Source organism: Pan paniscus, chromosome 15 (genome assembly GCF_029289425.2).
Source record: "Pan paniscus chromosome 15, NHGRI_mPanPan1-v2.0_pri, whole genome shotgun sequence".
NCBI classification, from domain to species: Eukaryota; Metazoa; Chordata; class Mammalia; order Primates; family Hominidae; genus Pan; species Pan paniscus.
In genome coordinates, this window is record NC_073264.2 from 103,806,361 (window position 1) to 103,824,535 (window position 18,175).

The following is an 18,175-nucleotide window of genomic DNA, read 5'->3' on the forward strand; positions in this document are numbered from 1 at the left end:
ACTCAGGAGGCTGAGGCAAGAGAATTCCTCGAACCTGGGAGGTGGAGGTCGCGGTCAGTCGAGATCACACCACTGCACTCCAGCCTGGGCAACAGAGTGAGACTTTGTCTCTCTCACACACACACACACACACACACACACACACACACACACACACACACACACGTGAAATAAACCTATGAACCAACTAATGCAGTGGATTCCAAAATTAAGATTAAGCTTGTATAAGTTGTAATGTTCCTTGATGTACCCATTTATTTGAGTGGAAACAGATTCTTTTCATTCTTTGAAATCACTTTGCTGAGATTTTTAAATTTTTTTATTGTTTTTTTTGGAGACAGAGTCTCGCTGTGTCGCCCAGACTGGAGTGCAGTGGTGTGATCTAGGCTCACTGCAACCTCCACCTCCTGGGTTCAAGCGATTCTCCTGCCTCAGCCTCCTGAGTAGCTAGGATTGTAGGCATGTGCCACCACACTCAGCTAATTTTTGTATTTCAGTAGAGGTAGGGTTTCACCATGTAGGCCAGGCTGGTCTCAAACTCCTGACCTCAAGCGATCCGCCTGCTCAGCCTCCCTAAGTATTGGGATTATAGGTGTGAGCCACGGTGTCCCGCCAAGCTGAGACATTTTTAAGAAAATGTTTCTGTTTTTTTATTTATTTGTTTGTTTTGAGATGGAGTCTCACTCTGTCACCCAGGCTGGAGTGCAGTGGTGCCATCACTGCAACCTCTGCCTCCTGGGTTCAAGCAATTCTCCTGTTCCAGCCTCCTAAGTAACTGGGACTGCAGGCTTGCCACCATATACCTGGCTGATTTTTTGTGTTTTTAGTAGAGATGGGGTTTTACCATGTTGGCCAGGCTGGTCTTGAACTTCTGACCTCAAGCGATCTACCCACCTCAGCCTCCCAAAGTGCTGGGATTACTCCCACAGTGCCTGCTCAGAAAAGTTTTCTTTTCTTTTCTTTTTTGAGATCAGGTCTCACTCTGTCGTTCAGGGTGTAGTGCAATTGCGCAATCTCAGCTCACTGCAACCTCCGCCTTCCAGGTTCAGGTGATTCTCTTGCCTCAGCCTCCCAGGCAGGTGGGATTTCAGGCTCACACCACCATGCATGGCTAATTTTTGTATTTTTAGTAGAGAGGGGTTTCACCATGTTGGCCAGGATGGTCGTGAACTCCTGACCTCATGTCATCCACCCGCATCAGCCTCCCAAAGTGCTGGGATTATAAGCGTGAATCACTGCACCTGGCCAGAAACATCTTCTAAAGCCTAATCTTTTTTTTTTTTCCCTTATATAATTTAGGTTGACTTTGTAAACCCAAAACACATACAGGGTAGAAACTCGTGAAAAATATTTTTGAGGATATCTTTGCAAAGTGTTGTGCCTCACAGTGCTGGATATGGATGTGTGCTTAGTGTCAGTGCATAGATTTAGGATTTCCCACCTGTATGTATGCTTTTGGTGAGTCCTTTTAGGTGATATGTCCTCATGTTCAAGGAGTAATGGCATACTGGTTCATTTAAACCCATGTTTTAATCCTAATTTAAGACCGATTTACTTCTTCTTGGAGCTAATTTCTTAACTTTTCTAATGATGTTTTTGTTGCTTAAGTTAAGACTAATATAACACAGAATCTTACTCATCCTTTTTGATATTAGAGATTTTGGTTTATTAATCTAGTGGAATTTTAAATATCATTTTACATGTTTACTCTCAAGATCTGATGATTGACTGACTGGGTGCAGTGGATCACACCTGTAATCTCAGCACTTTGGGAGGCCAAGGCGGGCAGATCACTTGAGGTCAGGAGTTCGAGACCAGCCTGGCTAACATGGTGAAACCCTGTCTGTAGTAAAAATACAAAAATTAGCCGGACTTGGTGGTGCGCGCCTGTAGTCCCAGCTACTGGGGAGACAGAGGTGAGAGAATCACTTGAACCCCAGAGGTGGAGGTTGCAGTGAGCCTAGATCACTCCATTGCACTCCAGCCTGGGCGACAGAGTGAGACTCCATCTCAAAAAAAAAAAAAAAAGAAGATTGAATTAAGGGCAAACTTGGAACAGGCCAGTTTCCCATTATATCGCCTCTCTGAAACAAGTGAAAGAGTTTTCTTCTTTATGAGGGGTGTTCTTTTTAATTTAATTTAATTTATTTTTATTTATTTATTTTGAGACGGAGTCTTGCTCTGTTGCCCAGGCTGGAGTGCAGTGGCATGATCTCGGCTCACTGTAACCTCTGCCTCCCAGGTTCAGGTGATTCTCCTGCCTCAGCCTCCCAAGTAGTTGGGATTACAGATGCCCACCACCACACCCAGCTAATTTTTGTATTTTTAGTGGAGACGGGGTTTCACCATATTGGTGAGGCTGGTCTCGACCTCTGAACCTCAGATGATCTACCCACCTCGGCTTCCCAAAGTGTTGGGGTTACAGGTGTGAGCCACTGCGCTGGGCCTTCTTTTTTAAAAAGGTTTTTCTGGCCAGGTGCGGTGGCTTTAATCCATATGTGTGAGACCAGGCACGGTGGCTCATGCCTGTAATCCCAGCACTTTGGGAGGCAGATCACCTGAGGCATGAGAAGTGCTTGAACTAGGGAGGTAAGAAGTTGCAGTGAGCCAAGATCACACCATTGCACTCCAGGCTGGGTGAGAGTGAGACTCTGAAAAAAATAATAATAAAAATGGTTTTCTTACTTTTATGACTTGAATTATGGAAAGTTTTTAGAATGTGACTCTTTTCTCAGGAACAGGATGGCTACCTACCTACCCCCCATCCTTTTCCTGTATGCTATGGATTATCAGACCCCTCACTTGGGTTCCTCTTACATCACCAAGGTGTGCTTGTCAATACCCAGAAACCAACACTGATAACATTACTAAGTTCCACATTTTATTTAGATTCCACTAGTTTTCCCATTAATGTCCATTTCTGTTCTAGAATCCAATCCAGGGTACTGTATGCATTGCATTTAATTATGATGTCTCCCCAGTTTGCTGTTTTTCACATGACTAGACTAGGGTTATGAATTTGGGGAATTCATATGATTGGAGTGGTGGGAGGTGTAGTGCATGCTACTCCATGATTTATTGCTGGTAATGTTAATCGTGGCCAAGGTTGTTTCTCTACTGTATACACTCACCACCTTCCATACTTATTTTTTTGGAAACAAGTTAGTAAGTCCAACCTACACTCAAGTCGGGGAGATTTAAGCTCCATCTCCTAGAGGGGAGTGGGGAATATTTACATAAATTATTTGAAATTCTCCCACGAGGAAGCTGCTTTTTCTAGGAAAGGTCTTTGCCTGTTATTCTACCCACTTACTGGACTTTTTATTTGACTTTTTAAAAAGAAGCTCTTTAGATAAAATCTCCATAAATACTTGGATAAATTACTGCAATTTTATATTTGCATATGAACAAGTGGAGTTTTGTTGATGCAGGGTTGCATTGGCCTTCACTATCAAAACAAATGTCTCATCTGATCAGCATTTATAAATAGTGAGGTACCAGAATCATTAAGGCTCATAAAGTCTTCCGTTTTTATTTTGGCTATTCTGGTGGTGGGTAACAATATTAACAACAATAAAAATTCATCTTATTTTACTGGAGATTCCTGCAAAGTGGCAGAATACCAGGACAAGGAACCAATTCTGGCACACATACGTGTCAAACAAGAAAGCTCTGGGAATGTAATAATGTAATAAAGTGTGGCCGAGAGAGCTCTGGGCTGGAATAGGCATGGGGTCCTTGACACTATCACCTCTGCCAAGACACTTCATGTGTATGGTTTCCCCACCTTTAAGTAAACTCTATTTATGAAGTTCTTTGTAGCTTTAATAGTTTCTAGAGTTGCTTGAATTTGGGGTGACTTCTTGCAAGGGTAATGTGAAGTGTCACATGGACAGTAACGGAGAGGTATCTGCTGCTGCCATTTATATAATAAATTTGAATTTGGAGGCAGAGAAAGGAGGCAGAAAGTTTGGTAAGGACGTTATTGCAACCTGAATAAGCCACTTAGAGCCTAGATCAGTGTTTGGGAATGTGGGAGAAGACAGCCATAGTCAAGAAGCGTGAAGTAGTTAATGTTGAGTTATTTTTAGGTGGTTTTTCTGTTCTTTTTACTCCAGACACTGACTTTCATAATAAGATAAATAATCTGGTGAGTCGCATGCTCATGGTGTGCTGAGGCATTTAGCCAAGCACCTTATGCATGTATTATCTCATTTAATTCTGTCACTATGAGGTAGAGATTATCTTTAACCACTGGTTCCAAATGAGAAAGCCCTGTTTGAAATAATTTTTCCAGTGTATTTAAATTTTGTAGGTACACACCTAGAATTTCAAACCGATGGTCTGAGTTCTGAGCCCATCTGTTTAATTCATCCTAATGGGTTATCTTGTGGATATGCTGATTTTAGTAAAACAACTTTAAGAATGTGATATACATTATGAGTGATACTTGTGGTTTGAATGGGTTTTTTTAAACAACATGAAAATTTGAAGATATTTTGCATAGATTTGCTTTTGGGTAAAACTTTTTTTTTTTCATATCTTCTGTAATTAACTTCTTTCCCCCCTTTTTTGAGATGGGGTCTCATTCTGTCACCCAGGCTGGAGTGCAGCTTGATGTATGATCATGGCTTACTGCAGCCTTGGACTCCTGGGCTCCAGCAATCCTCCCACCTTAGCCTCCCAAGTAGCTGGAAGTACAGGAGTGCAACACCATGCCCTGTAGAGACGGAGTCTTGCTGTGTTGCCCAGGCTGATCTCTAACTCCTGGCTTCAAGTGGTTCTCCCTACTTGGCCTCCCACAGTTTGATTACAGATGTGAACCACTGTGCCCAGCCAAAATTAACTTTTTAATCTATTCTAAATCAAGAAGAAAATAGATGTGTCTTTTCTGGGACTAGTAATGAGAAATTGACAGCATCTGGTTTTTGGCTGTTGTTAAAGTGTGATTATTACTATACTGGTATGCTGATAAAGAGATTGCATGGTAATTTTCATCCTTTCATCTAAAAACATAATATTATAAGGATAGATATTTCCTTAGTATGGGGTGACTTGTGTAGATTACTATCTCATAAATTGGTTCAGATTAGTTTTTTAAAAGGGCAAAATTGTATATTAGTGATATTGCTCAGCTCTTTTTCAAAGGGATAAAGCACTGTAAAGAGAGAATGTGGGGGTAGAAGTCTAATAAAATCCTCACAAATCTGGATCAGTAACAGAAAAGTCAGTTATAGGCCAGGTGCCATGGCTCATGCTTGTAATCCCAGCACTGTGGGAAGCCAAGGCAGGTGGATTGCTTGAGCCCAGGAATTCGAGACCAGCCTGGGCAGCATGGTGAAACCCTGTCTGTACTAAAAATACAAAAAATTAGCTGGGTGTGATGGCGGGTACCTGTAGTCCTAGCTGCTTGGGAGTCCAAGGTGGGAGGATTGCCTCAACCCAGGAGGCGCAGGTTGCAGTGAGTCGAGATTGTGCCGCTGCACTCCAGCCTGGGCAACAGGGTGAGAACTTGTCTCAAAAAAGAAAGAAAGAAAAGTCACTTATAATTATGTGGGCTTTAAAAAACCTGACTGATAGTGCTCTGTTTTTAGTTTCACCAAAAGATAGGTAGTAATTCCATCCTCTTTCATGAAACTACAGTATGTCTATTCTCAACGTTTCAAAACCTTGTAAGACTCAGAGGGAAGAAATAGTTTCTCATTAAGAAAAATTTAGTCAACAGTATAATTATGTATTAAGTGCTTCAGGAAAAGCAATGGGGGAAAGTATTTCCTAGAGTATTAGGTCTCTCATTAGAGGTAAGCAGAGGGAGTTCCTTCAGCGCAGGACGGGCATTTCTGCAGGTGAAGTGGGATGAGACAACCGGCTATAGCAAGATGTTAGCATATGTAGTTAGCTTATGGAAACATAATTTGAATTGGACATGAGTTTTTGTTTGTTTTTGAGGCAGAGTCTTGCTCTGTTGCCCAGGCTCTATTGCAATGGCACGATCATGGCTCACTGCAGCCTTGAACTCCTGGACTCAAGGAGTTCACCCACCTCAGCAACCCAAGTAGCTGGAACTACAGGTGTGAGCCACAATGCCTTGCTAATTTTTTTTTTTTTTTGTAGTGACAGGGTCTCACTTTGTTGCCCAGGCTGGTCTCAAATTCCTGACCTCAAGCAATCCTCCAGCCTTGGCCTCTCAAAGTGCTGGGATTATAGGCGTGAGCACTGTGCCCTGCCTGTGAGTTGTTATAGACTGGGTGATTTTGTAGTAGGCAGCAGTTTGTTGTCATTTGCATGTTGTACTTCATGTATGGTTTTCCCAAGTCATTAAATGTACATACTTCTGCAACTTTTTATTTTTTATTTTTTCTGGTGAAAAGATATACATAGAATTAGCCAGCTGGACTCAGTTTAGATGACCCCAATTTTGTTGGCAACATCCAAAGCATCATAATCAGGAGCTAGTTGAACGTATGCCTCCTTCTCTCCATCAGGCCGAATCAGGGTGTTGACCGGGCCACATCAATGTCATAGAGCTTCTTCACAGCCTGTTTGATCTGGTGCCTGTTGGCTTTAACATCTACAATGAACACAAGTGTCTTGTTGTCCTCTCTCTTCTTCATGGCAGACTCAGTGGTCAGCGGCAACTTGATGATAATATGGTGGTCAAGCTTGTTTCTCCTGGGGGCGCTCTTCTGAGGATATTTGGGCTGCCCCTGGAGTCACAGTGTTTTGGGCCGCTGGAAGGTGGGTGATGCGTGGATCTTTTTTTTTTCCGGCTGTGGACGCCTTTCAACACTGCTTTCTTGGCCTTCACAGCCTTTGCTTTGGCTTCGGCTTGAGGAGGGGCAGGAGCTTCCTTCTTTGCTTTCGGTGCCATCTTGTGAAGAGGGCTCTGCAGCTTTTAATGTGTACAGTTTCCATGATATGATTGTACCAGATTATAAGATTATGTTGGACATTTGAGTTCTTTCCAATTTATTGCTGTTTTCAGCAGCACTTGATGAATAATTTTGTAGATAAGTTTTTGCAAAGCTTTATGAATATTTTCTTTTGGGATAAATTGCTAGAGGCTCGGGTAAACATTGCCAAACTACCCTTCAGAAAGCCTGAACTTATTTACAGTACACTTATGGTATGGTTTGGCTCTGTGTCCCCACGCAAATCTCATCTTGTAGTTCCTATAACTCCCACATATTGTAGGAGGGACCTGGTGGTAGATAATTGAATCATGAGGCCAGATCTTTCCTGTGCTTTTCTCTTGCTAGCAAATGAGTCTCATGAGATATCTAATAGTTTTAAAAAGGGGAGTTTCCCTGCACAAGTGCTCCTCTCTGCCTGCTGCCATCCACGTAAGACTGAGTTGCTCCTCCTTGCCGTCCGCCATGACTGTGAGGCTTCCCCAGCCGCATGGAACTGTTAAATCCAGTTAAACCTCTTTGTTTTGTAAATTGCCCAGTCTCTGGTATGTCTTTATCAGCATTGTGAAAACAGACTAATGCAACTTCTCTCAACATTTCTAGTGGACAGGTTTTCTATGTTCCCTTCTAACATCCTGTTTTGCCAAACTTTTGCAAAGAATTTCATATTGTCTTTTTTCCTAATTCAACCTTTTATAAGGAACTCTTACAACATTGGTGTAAAGGTATGTCCTTAGCTGGTGGTACAGTAGTTAGAAGTTTTCTCTGGGTTATGGTGATATTGGGAGTAATTGTGTTATAGGATAATCTGGGCTCTCTGTATTTCATAAGATTGTGGTGCCTCACCATCAGTCAGACTGTAGCTTCAGGGCTTTTTTTTCTCTTGGATTGCTTGGTGGTGAAATATCAATACAGCCTTGCCCATTCTGATTAGTGTGTTACATTACTGATAGGGCAGTGTTCAGAGAAATAGGAGAAACCTGAGCCTAAAACATTTCACTGTGAAATTAATTGGTCTCTGAAGTGTTTTGTCTTTGTTTAGGTTTGAGGATCATATGTGGCGAAATTACATTGGTGGTAAATGATAAGCTTGTTATATTGATAACATGGAAGAAAAGTGTTTCTGGTTTCTCTTAGAGAAAATCGATTCCCAGTCCAAGGCACCTGTGAGTCCAAGAGAATGAGAGAAGATAAGATGTTATTAGTTAGGAACTGACTATACAATTCCAGTTTCTAGTGCAGAGTTGACTTCAGTAGCATTTGATTAGCATCTAACTTCCTTCTTGGGGGAATCAGAAAAGGGACATAGATTAGGCATTAGCTGAACTCAGATTACTGGAAAGTGATTGAGTCAGTTCTATTTTTTATTTTTATTTTTTGAGACAGTCTCACTCCGTCACCCAGGCTGGAGTGCAGTGGTGCAGTCTTGGCTCATGTCAACCTCCGCCTCCTGGGTTCAAGTGATTCTCATCCCTCAGCCTCTCTAGTAGCTGGAATTGCAGGTGTGAGCCACCACGTCCAGCTGGGTTTGGTTTTTTTTTGCATTTTTAGTAGAGCCAGGTTTTCACCATGTTGGCCAGGCTGTTCTTGAACTCTTGACCTCAAATCGTCTACCCGCCTGAGCCTCCCAAAGTGCTGGAATTACAGGTATGAGCCACCATGCCTGGCTTTGAGCCAGTTCTAAGGGAAATTATTCATTTTTGTCAGCTTGTAATATTGCAAATCATAGTATTTTTGAAATAACCTTCCCATGGGAATAGAGTTTATGCCCTTAAAGGGTAGAGTGCTATTATAAAGAGAGATACAAGAAGAGAGGGAGTGGGTGGCATTCCAGAGATCAGGTCTACATGAGTTGCTGCCCAGCCTTCTTGGTTCTCAAACTTGTCAGTCTGGATTGCTGTGTTTAAGGAAAGGGAATAGAACAATATACTCCCTTTCTAAAATTTTTCATTAATTGGCTACCTAACCTATGTTATGCATATTAATTTACTTAACATTTATGAAGTACTTATAATATGCTAGACACTGAAGATACCACGGTCTGAAAGATGGCAAATAATAGAGGAGAAAGAAAATCATAATTGCTATCATTTATGAAGTATTAAGTACAGGCAGTTCTTAAGCATTCGACTTAGTATTTTTCAACTTTAAGATGGTACAAAAGTGATACACACTCAGTAGAAACTGTATTTTGAATTTTGATCTTTTCCTCGGCTAGCAATATGTGGTGTAATACCCTTACATGAGATATTCAACCCCCCCCCCCGCCCTTTTTTTTTTTTTGGAGACAGAGTTTTGCTCTTGTTGCCCGGGCTGGAATGCAGTGGCGCAATCTCACTGCAACCTCTGCCTCCCGGGTTCAAGTGATTCTTCTGCCTCAGCCTCCCGAGTAGCTGGGATTACAGGCATGCACCACCATGCCTGACTAATTCTGTGTTTTTAGTAGAGATAGAGTTTCTCCATGTTGGTCAGGCTGGTCTCAAACTCCTGACCTCTGGTGATCCACCCACCTCGGCCTCCCAAAGTACTGGGATTACAGATTACAGGTATGAGCCACCACACCTGGCCTCAACACTTTTTTTTTTTTTTTTTTAAATAAAATAGGCTTTGTTAGATGGCCTTGCCCAACTACAGGCTAATGTAAGTGTTCTGAGCATGTTTAAGGTGGGCTAGGCTATGATGCCCATTAGGTTAGGTGTATTAAGTGCATTTTTGGATTACAATATTTTCAATTTGTGATGCATTTATCAGGACTAACACTGTTGTAAGCTGAGGAGCATCTGTATGTACCAGGTACTTAATATTAAGGTGGCCTTTCTAATTCTCATAGAAACCCATGCAAGGTAGGCATTATCCTCTCCATTTTTCTTTAGGGTTAGTGAAGCTAAGTAGCTTGTTCATCATCACTCAATAACAAAGTGGTTAAAATGGGATACAAGTCCACCATGGGATTGAGTCCCAGATGTGAGTTCAGATGCTGACCAGTGTTAGGATCTAAGTGCAAGTCACTTAACTCCTCTTTCAAATGTGGACTACAACAGTTCTTATCTCATAGGGCTTTTTTGGTGTGTGTTATGTGACAGATAGGTGAAGTGGTTAGCCCAGTTACTGGCACGTAGTAATAGTTAATAATTATATTAGATCATACTGGCTCAAAAGCCATTAATGGTAGTTACTGCTGGTAGTTGAGTCTTACAAAGCCATTGTTTTCTCCACATGTCTTTATGCAAATCATTAATGACAAAAGCCTAAACTGTGATAGAGAAGGTGTCCCCAGTGTTATGAGAGTATTGAAGAGGAATGGACTGCTAACCTGGACTAGGAGAGTAAGCAGACTTACAAAGATGGTGATCCTTGAGGGGTCTTGAAGCATTATTAGGAGTTAGCTGGTGGGAAAAGATAAAGAGAAGGAAGTGGGTTAGAGGAAAGTCATGGCAAAGCAAAAAGGCCCAGAAATGTAATGACTGTGTGAGGGATAGAGTCCTGAGGGTGAGACATAGGTTAGAAATAAGCAGGCCAGATTATGAAGGGTCTTGCATGCCATGGGTTTTTTCCCTAAAGACAACGGGGGAAGCAGCAGAAGGATTTTTTATTTTGGAATAATTTTAGATTTACAGGAAAGTTGTAAAGATAGTACAAAGAGTTTCCATATACCCTACACCCAGTTTCCCCGTTATTAACATCTTACATTAGTATGGTACATTTGTTACAATTAGTGATTGATTGATTTGTAATTATTACCTGAAGTTCATAATTTATTCTTATGTTCTTAGTTTTTACCTAATACCCCTTTTCTGTTCCAGAATCCCATCGAAGATACCACATTACATTTAGTTGCCTTGTTGCTTTAGGTTCCTCTTGGCTGTGACAGTTTCTCAAGATTTTTCTTGTTTTTGATGATGTTTTAGTTTTAAGAAGTACTAATCAGAAATTTTGCAGGATGTTTCTCAATTGGGATTTGTCTGGCATTTTTCTCATTATTATACTAAGGTTATGAGTTTGGGGTAGGAAGACCACAGACGTAGAGTGCCATTTCATCCCATCCAAGGGTACATACCATCAACATGACTGATGACTGCTCATGTTGACCTGTGTTGCCTGGCGGAGTACTTTACAGTGGAAACGTCTGAGTTTGTCAGAAGTTTCAGCTGTAAAGTACTCTTCCATCTCCTGCTCCGCCCCTTTCCATACAACCCCTTTTTGGAAAGAGGTCACTATGCACAGCCCACACTGGAAGGGAGTTATGATCCATATCTCAGGAAGGACTTTTAACATGGAAAGTGATTTGATCAGAATTATGCTCCAGGGCCAGGCACGGTGGCTCATGCCCATAATTCCAGCACTTTGGGAGGGGAGGCAGGAGGATCGGTTGAGCCCAGGAGTTTGAGGCTGCGGTGAGCTATGATCACATCACTGCACTCCATCCTGGACAAACAGGGCAAGACCTTGTTTCTTAAAAAAATAAAGAATGGGCTGGGCGTGGTGGCTCACACCTGTAATCCCAGCACTTTGGGAGGCCAAGGCAGGTGGATCAAGTGAGGTCAGGAGTTCGAGACCAGCCTGGCCAACATGGTGAAACCCCATCTCTACTAAAAATATGAAAACTAGCCGGGCGTGGTGGTGGGTGCCTGTAATCCCAGCTGCTCGGGAGAATTGCTTGAACCCAGGAGATGGAGGTTGCAGTGAGCTGACACAGTGCCACTGTGCTCCAGCCTTGGCAACAGAGTGAGACTCTGTCTCAATAATAATAATAATGATAATAATAAAAAATAATGAATTGTGCTTCAGAAAGATTGCTCTAGCTAGTGTTCTCGAGAAACTGAATTTGGGGAGACCGAATTTAGCCTGCAACCTTTAAGACAGGACAAGATGAGAAACCATGAAGTTGGAAACTGAAGGTTAGTGGCAGCAGGGTTGGAGAGCGATGGATTTGAGAAAAGTCGATTAGTGGATGGGGCTCAGTGGGTTTTGCAGAGTGTGTGTGCTCGAGTGCTAGTAGCAGATGAGGGGACTCCAAGATGACTTGCAGCCATATTGCTGGGAGTTGGTGACTATACAAGTGATAGTGTTAATTTTTTTAGGTAAACAAGAAGAAACAGCTTGTTGTTGATAGTGGGAAGGGTGAATGAGAGGGCGATAAGCTGTGTCAAGATGCTTTTTGAGTTGTTCTTGGCTTATATGTGTATTCTGTCTTGAGATACAGATTTAGAAGTCATTACCATAATAAATGTGGTTTGAGAAATTTGCAGTGTTAGATGTTATGGCATAGGAGGAGTAATTAATACCAGATGAAAAAGAGGAACCCAGGGAACACTGATGTTTAAAAAAGTGGTAGAGAAAACGTGGGGAAAGGTCAACTTTTGTTAAAATCTCTTGTTATTATTCATGTGGCTGTTTAATTCCTCTACATCACATCCTCTCTTCTGTTCACCCTGGAGGTGTAAAACACTATACCAAAGGACAGAACACACTATACACGTTTAGAACATTTCTTCTGAGGATAGTTACTGCTGCGGTAATGCAGTTACTGTTGTGGTGATGCTAATGAGAATAAATCTTGCTAAAATTAAGAATCAAGACAGCTGAAGACCTATGGAAAGCAATTGACCGAACAGTACTACTTCAGGTCAGGTAAGCAGTGGCAGTACAAGAATGAAGAATGGATTCTTTGTTACCAAGGAATTAACAATCTAGTTGGGTATTTACTGGGTAATACAATACAAAGTAAGCAATGGTAATTGGTTATGTGTATGTCAGTTGTGGCATGATAGTTTCTACCTCGGCTATCTGCTGAAGCCCTTTCTGTCTGTCTTCTCTCCCTGTCCAGCTTTGTTCTTGCCTGCCTTTTTATTTGTTACAGTCCCTCTCCTTTTTTGCAGGGGGGCGGGGCGGTGCTAGTGGGAGTATACATACCCCTCGTTAACCACCTGTGATGTAAGTTAAGATTTTTTTTTAAATGTTTCTGTTTTTTAAAAACAAGTGAATAGAGCATTTATTATCATGGAGGAAAAAATCCTCAAAGAAAAAATCTGTTTAGCTTTTAAATTCTTTGTGAAATCGCTAATCTTTGAGGCAAAAAATTTTTTCCCGTAAATTTAGGAGAACATGAGATTTGAGTTTTTAAGGACTTTATAGCGTGCCTATGTTTATTGTAGATTTTAATTCCAGAGAGCTGGTGATTGGAAATCATGGACCTATTTGTTCCAATTTAAACTTTCAGCATTTAAAAAGGAAGAGATAAGAGAGAACCAGACAGGAGGTATATAGTTTGTAGAAAGATACAGATATTTAATGTAATCCCAGCACTTTGAGAGGCTGAAGTGGGCAGATCACCTGAAGTCGGGAGTTTGAGACCAGCCTGACCAACATGGAGAAACCCTGTCTCTACTAAAAATACAAAATTAGCCGGGCGTGGTGGCGCATTCCTATAATCCTATCTACTTGGGATGCTGAGGCAGGAGAATCGCTTGAACCCAGGAGGCGGAGGTTGCAGTGAGCTGAGATCGCGCCACTGCACTCCAGCCTAGGCAACAAGAGTGAAACTCGGTCTCAAAAAAAAAAAAAAAAAAAAGAGAAAAGAAAAGATACAGGTATTTAAATACCAAAGTTGCTTCTGACTTCCTCATTTTATAGAGAGTGAACTGTTGTCAGTTGAGAATTCTTAAGCCATTTAACTTAAATGCTAAAATACTTAATGTGGATATCATGGGGAGGAAAAATGTTCTTTATATTCTTTGGTTTTTGATCATAATTTATGGTGTCTTTAAAATCTAGGCATTGTAGCATAATGGTTAACACCACCGACTCTGTCTTCTGCTGTTTTCATACCTCTTCCTTAAGCTTCAACTCAGCTTCACTGCTCATAGGTGTGATGTTGGGCAGCTTACTTCATCTCTCTGTGCTTTAATTTTCTCATCTATAAAATGGATAGTCGTAAGATTGAAATGAACTGAGGCACGTCAGAGTACACAGTGCCTAGCACATAGTAAGCATTTATAACTGTTACAGCAATAGTAATCATATGTACTCTTGCCATTCCCTTTGATTTCTATCTTTTTGATTACCCAACGTCAGAAGCCAAAAATTTTGGAGTCATAAAACGTTTTTTGGTCCCTAACATAATTAAGTTAAATTTACTCATGTAGCATCTCAGGATATATTGAAAGTATGGGTGGCCAGTCCATACATTTAAGAATAAGAATTATAAGAATTTAGAGACAGAGCCTTGCTTTGTACCCCAGGCTGGAGTGCAGTGGCGTGACCTCAGCTCACTGCAACCTCTGCCTCCTGGGTTCAAGCAATTCTCCGGCCTCAGCCTCCTGAGTAGCTGGGATTACAGGTGTGTGCCACCATGCCCGACTAATTTTTATATTTTTAGTGGAGACGGGGTTTCACCATGTTGGACAGGCTGGTCTCAAACTCTTGACAGCAAGTGATCTGCCTGCCTTGGCCTCTCCCAAAGTGCCGGGGTTACAGGCATGAGCCACTTCACCCGGCCAGAATTTACCTTTTTAAAAAGCTTTATTTATTATCTTTTTGAGTCCTACTGATGAGTAATTTGGAGTTTCATGTGTCCTTTTTATATAGGTATTAGAGTATGACAATGACATCTATAATGGGATAGAATTTAAATTTTAAAGCAAACCAAACAGCTGTCCTATTTATGAGTGCTAACTTAAAGATGGTTTGATAACATGAAGGTAACGGTACTATGAATGTGAATGTAATGACCCTATATATACACAATAAATATACACAATATATATACAGTTCTCTGTTTATACTTTTCAGCTTCAGTTTTCTTGTTCTGAATTTAAGCAAGAAGGTAGCATTTAATTCATAGCTTATTGTGCTACTCCTGTTTTCATACCTCTTCCTTAAGCTTCTGGTAAAATTAAAACATTTCAAGTAGAGTTTAGGATTGTAGAAAACAAGGCATGTTGTTAAAACCTGTAATTGTGAGCGTGTCTTAAAATGACAAGATTATTATATTTATTTATTTATTTATTTATTTTACTTATTGATTGATTTTGAGATGGAGTCTTGCTCTTGTCGCCCAGGCTGGAGTGCAGCGGTGTTGTCTCAGTTCACTGCAACCTCTGCCTCCCGGGTTCAAGCAATTCTAGTGCCTCAGCCTCCCAAGTAGCTGGGATTACAGGCACCTGCCACCATGCCTGGCTGATTTTTGTATTTTTAGTAGAGATGGGGTTTCACCATGTTGGCCAGGCTGGTCTTGAACTCCTGACCTCAGGTGATCCACCCATCTTGGCCTCCCAAAGTGCTGGGATTGCAGGTGTGAGCCACCGCACCCGGCCCTATCTTATAATTATTGATAGCAAGAAAAGCATATTCACCATTTGTTTCAGTTCTGATTGTTTTCGCTTCCCCTTCTGTGTTTATCCATTTGGCCGTTCTCTTTCTTGTGTTCATCTTTCTGTTCTGACTCAGGTCATTGAGGATATGGTTGGACCCTGAATGGTAGAAACACACCTCCCTCTTCCCCTCGACTCCACAGACTTAATGTGATTTTTTAGGGTATAGGGGAGGGGGTTATGAGAATGTGGGAACCCAAGCAGGTGTTCTAATGGCTGTGGAGTAACCTGTCTTCTCCTTCCAGTTAGTTTCTGTGTTTTGTTTGTTTGTTTGTTTTAAAGAGACAGGGTCTCTCCCTCTGTCGCCCAGGCTGGAGTGCAGCAGGGTGATCATAGCTCACTACAGCCTTGAACTCTTGGGCTCAAGCAGTCCTTTAGCCTCACCCTCTGAAGTAGCTGGGACTACAGGTGCTTACCACCATATCTGGCTAACTTTTAAAAACTTTCAGAGATAGGGTCTCACTGTGTTGCCCAGGCTGGCCTTGAACTTCTGGCCTCAGCTGATCCTTCCACCTCAGCCTCCTGAGTAGCCTTGCTTTTTAAATAACAGCTTTACTACAATAAAATTAACAAAACACGCAGTTCACTTATTTAAAATATGCAAAATTCAGTGGTTTTCGGTATATTCAGAGTTGTGTAACTATCACCACAAATCAAATTTAAAACATTTTATCATCCCATGAAGAAATGCTGTACCTGTTAGCAGTGGCACCCTGTTATTTCAAATGCCCTACAGCCTCTGGCAATCACTAATCATCTTTCTGTCTGGACGGTTCATGTAAATAAAATCATACAATAGGCTGTGGATTTTTGTGCATGTGACCGGCTGCTTTCACTTAGCATAGTGTTTCAAGTTTCATACTGAGCATGTGTTAGTGTTTTATTCCTTTTCATGGCAGTATAAAGTTCTGTCATATAGGCATACTGCATTTTTTTATTCAATCATCGGTTGATGGGCATTTGGGTTGTTTCTACCTTTTAGCTGTTGAGTAATGCTGCTATGAAAATTTATATACAAATTATTATGTGGATATATGTTTTTATTTCTTTGGGCTGTATACCTAGGAGTGGATTTTCTGGGTTATATGATAATTTTTTTTCTTTTTTGAGATGGAGTCTCGCTCTGTCGCCCAGGCTGGAGTGCAGTGGTGCGATCTCGGCTCACTGCAAGCTCCACCTCCTGTTACGCCATTCTTCTGCCTTAGCCTCCCGAGTAGCTGGGACTACAGGCGCCCGCCACCACACCCGGCTAATTTTTTTTTGTATTTTTAGTAGAGACGGGGTTTCACCATGTTAGCCAGGATGGTCTCCATCTCCTGACCTCATGATCCGCCCGCCTCGGCTTCCCAAAGTGCTGGGATTACAGGTGTGAGCCACCACGCCCGGCCTCTGGGTTATATGATAATCTTTTGAGGAATGGCACCATTTTATATTCCCAACATTTTAGCCAAATAATCTGACTAAAAACAGGCAAAAGAGCTGAATAGACATTTCTCCAGGGAAGATACTCAGATGGCCAATAAACTTATCCAATATGCTCAACCTCTTTATTCAGGGAAATGCAAATCAAAACCACAGTGAGAGACTACTTCACACCTGCTGGCTAGAATCAAAAAGTCAGATAATAACAAGTGTTGGTGAGGATGTGTAGAAATTGGAACCCTCATACCCTGCTGGTGGGAATGTAAATGTAAGTTGCTGTTCTGCTCCCAAACAGTTGACAAGTAAAATATGGCATTATAGAGTGAGAAATAACTCAGAGTTTCAGAGTAGTACTGAACATATACTAGAAGAGTATTTTCCTTAGTGTTGGACTAGATGATTTTAAATTTGAACACAGACATTGTATCAGGTAACATCAAATCATACAGTGAAGGGTTTCTCACAATGTACACAAAATAGTATTTGTCTGCTTAACACTGGGATTTGCAAAGAACAGTGAAATATTACAGTGTTACAAAGCAAGATCTTCCTCTCTTTAAATGCCTGTTAACCTGATTTTAAGAATATCTTTATTGTACACATCTTATTCTTTAAATGTACCCCATAACTAATAGTACCAATTTTATGTTTTCAACATTTAAGTTATGATATTATACATTTCCTTTAACTTGCTTTTTCTATTCAAACTGGTTGATAGCTGTAGATCTGATTTTGTTTTCTATATTTAATTCCCTTGAAGTCACATACCACGGTTTATCCAATCCCTGATTTTTTTTTTTTTTTTTTTTTTAAGACAGAGTCTCCCTCTGTGGCCCAGGCTGGAGTGCACTGGCAGGATCTCGGCTCACTGCAAGCTCCGTCTCCTGGGTTCACGTCATTCTCCTGCCTCAGCCTCCTGAGTAGCTGGGACTACAGGCGCCCACTACCACGCCCGGCTAATTTTTGTATTTTTAGTAGAGACGGGGTTTCACTGTGTTAGCCAGGATGGTCTCGATCTCCTGACCTTGTGATCCGCCCGCCTTGGCCTCCCAAAGTGCTGGGATTACAGGCGTGAGCCATGGCTCACGTGAGACAGAGTTTCACTCTTTTTGCCCAGGCTAGAGTGCAATGGCACGATCTCGGCTCACCGCAACCTCCGCCTCCCGGGTTCAAGTGATTCTCCTGCCTCAGCCTCCCAAGTAGCTGGGATTACAGGCATGTGCCACCATGCCTGGCTAATGTTGTGTTTTTAGTAGAGACAGGGTTTCTCCATGTTGCTCAGGCTGGTCTCGAACTCCCGACTTCAGGTGATCCGCCCGCTGCCGCCTCGCCAAGTGCTGGGATTACAGGGGTGAGCCACCGTGCCCAGCCCCTGTTGATGTATTTTAAAGATTTTCCTCTATTTTTGTCCTATAGACAATTCTGTAGTAACTATCTATGTTATTATGTAGATAGGGTTCTTCAGATAAA

At 41.6% G+C, this 18,175-nt stretch overlaps 1 protein-coding gene and 1 pseudogene across 2 annotated transcripts in view; one reads left to right on the forward strand and one right to left on the reverse strand.

Moving 5' to 3' along the window:
- RCOR1 (REST corepressor 1) overlaps positions 1-18,175 on the forward strand; it is a 136,899-nt gene that overhangs the window by 63,743 nt on the left and 54,981 nt on the right. The gene's annotated exons all lie outside the window — the stretch shown is intronic.
- LOC106635509 (large ribosomal subunit protein uL23-like) lies at positions 5,768-6,871 on the reverse strand (annotated as a pseudogene).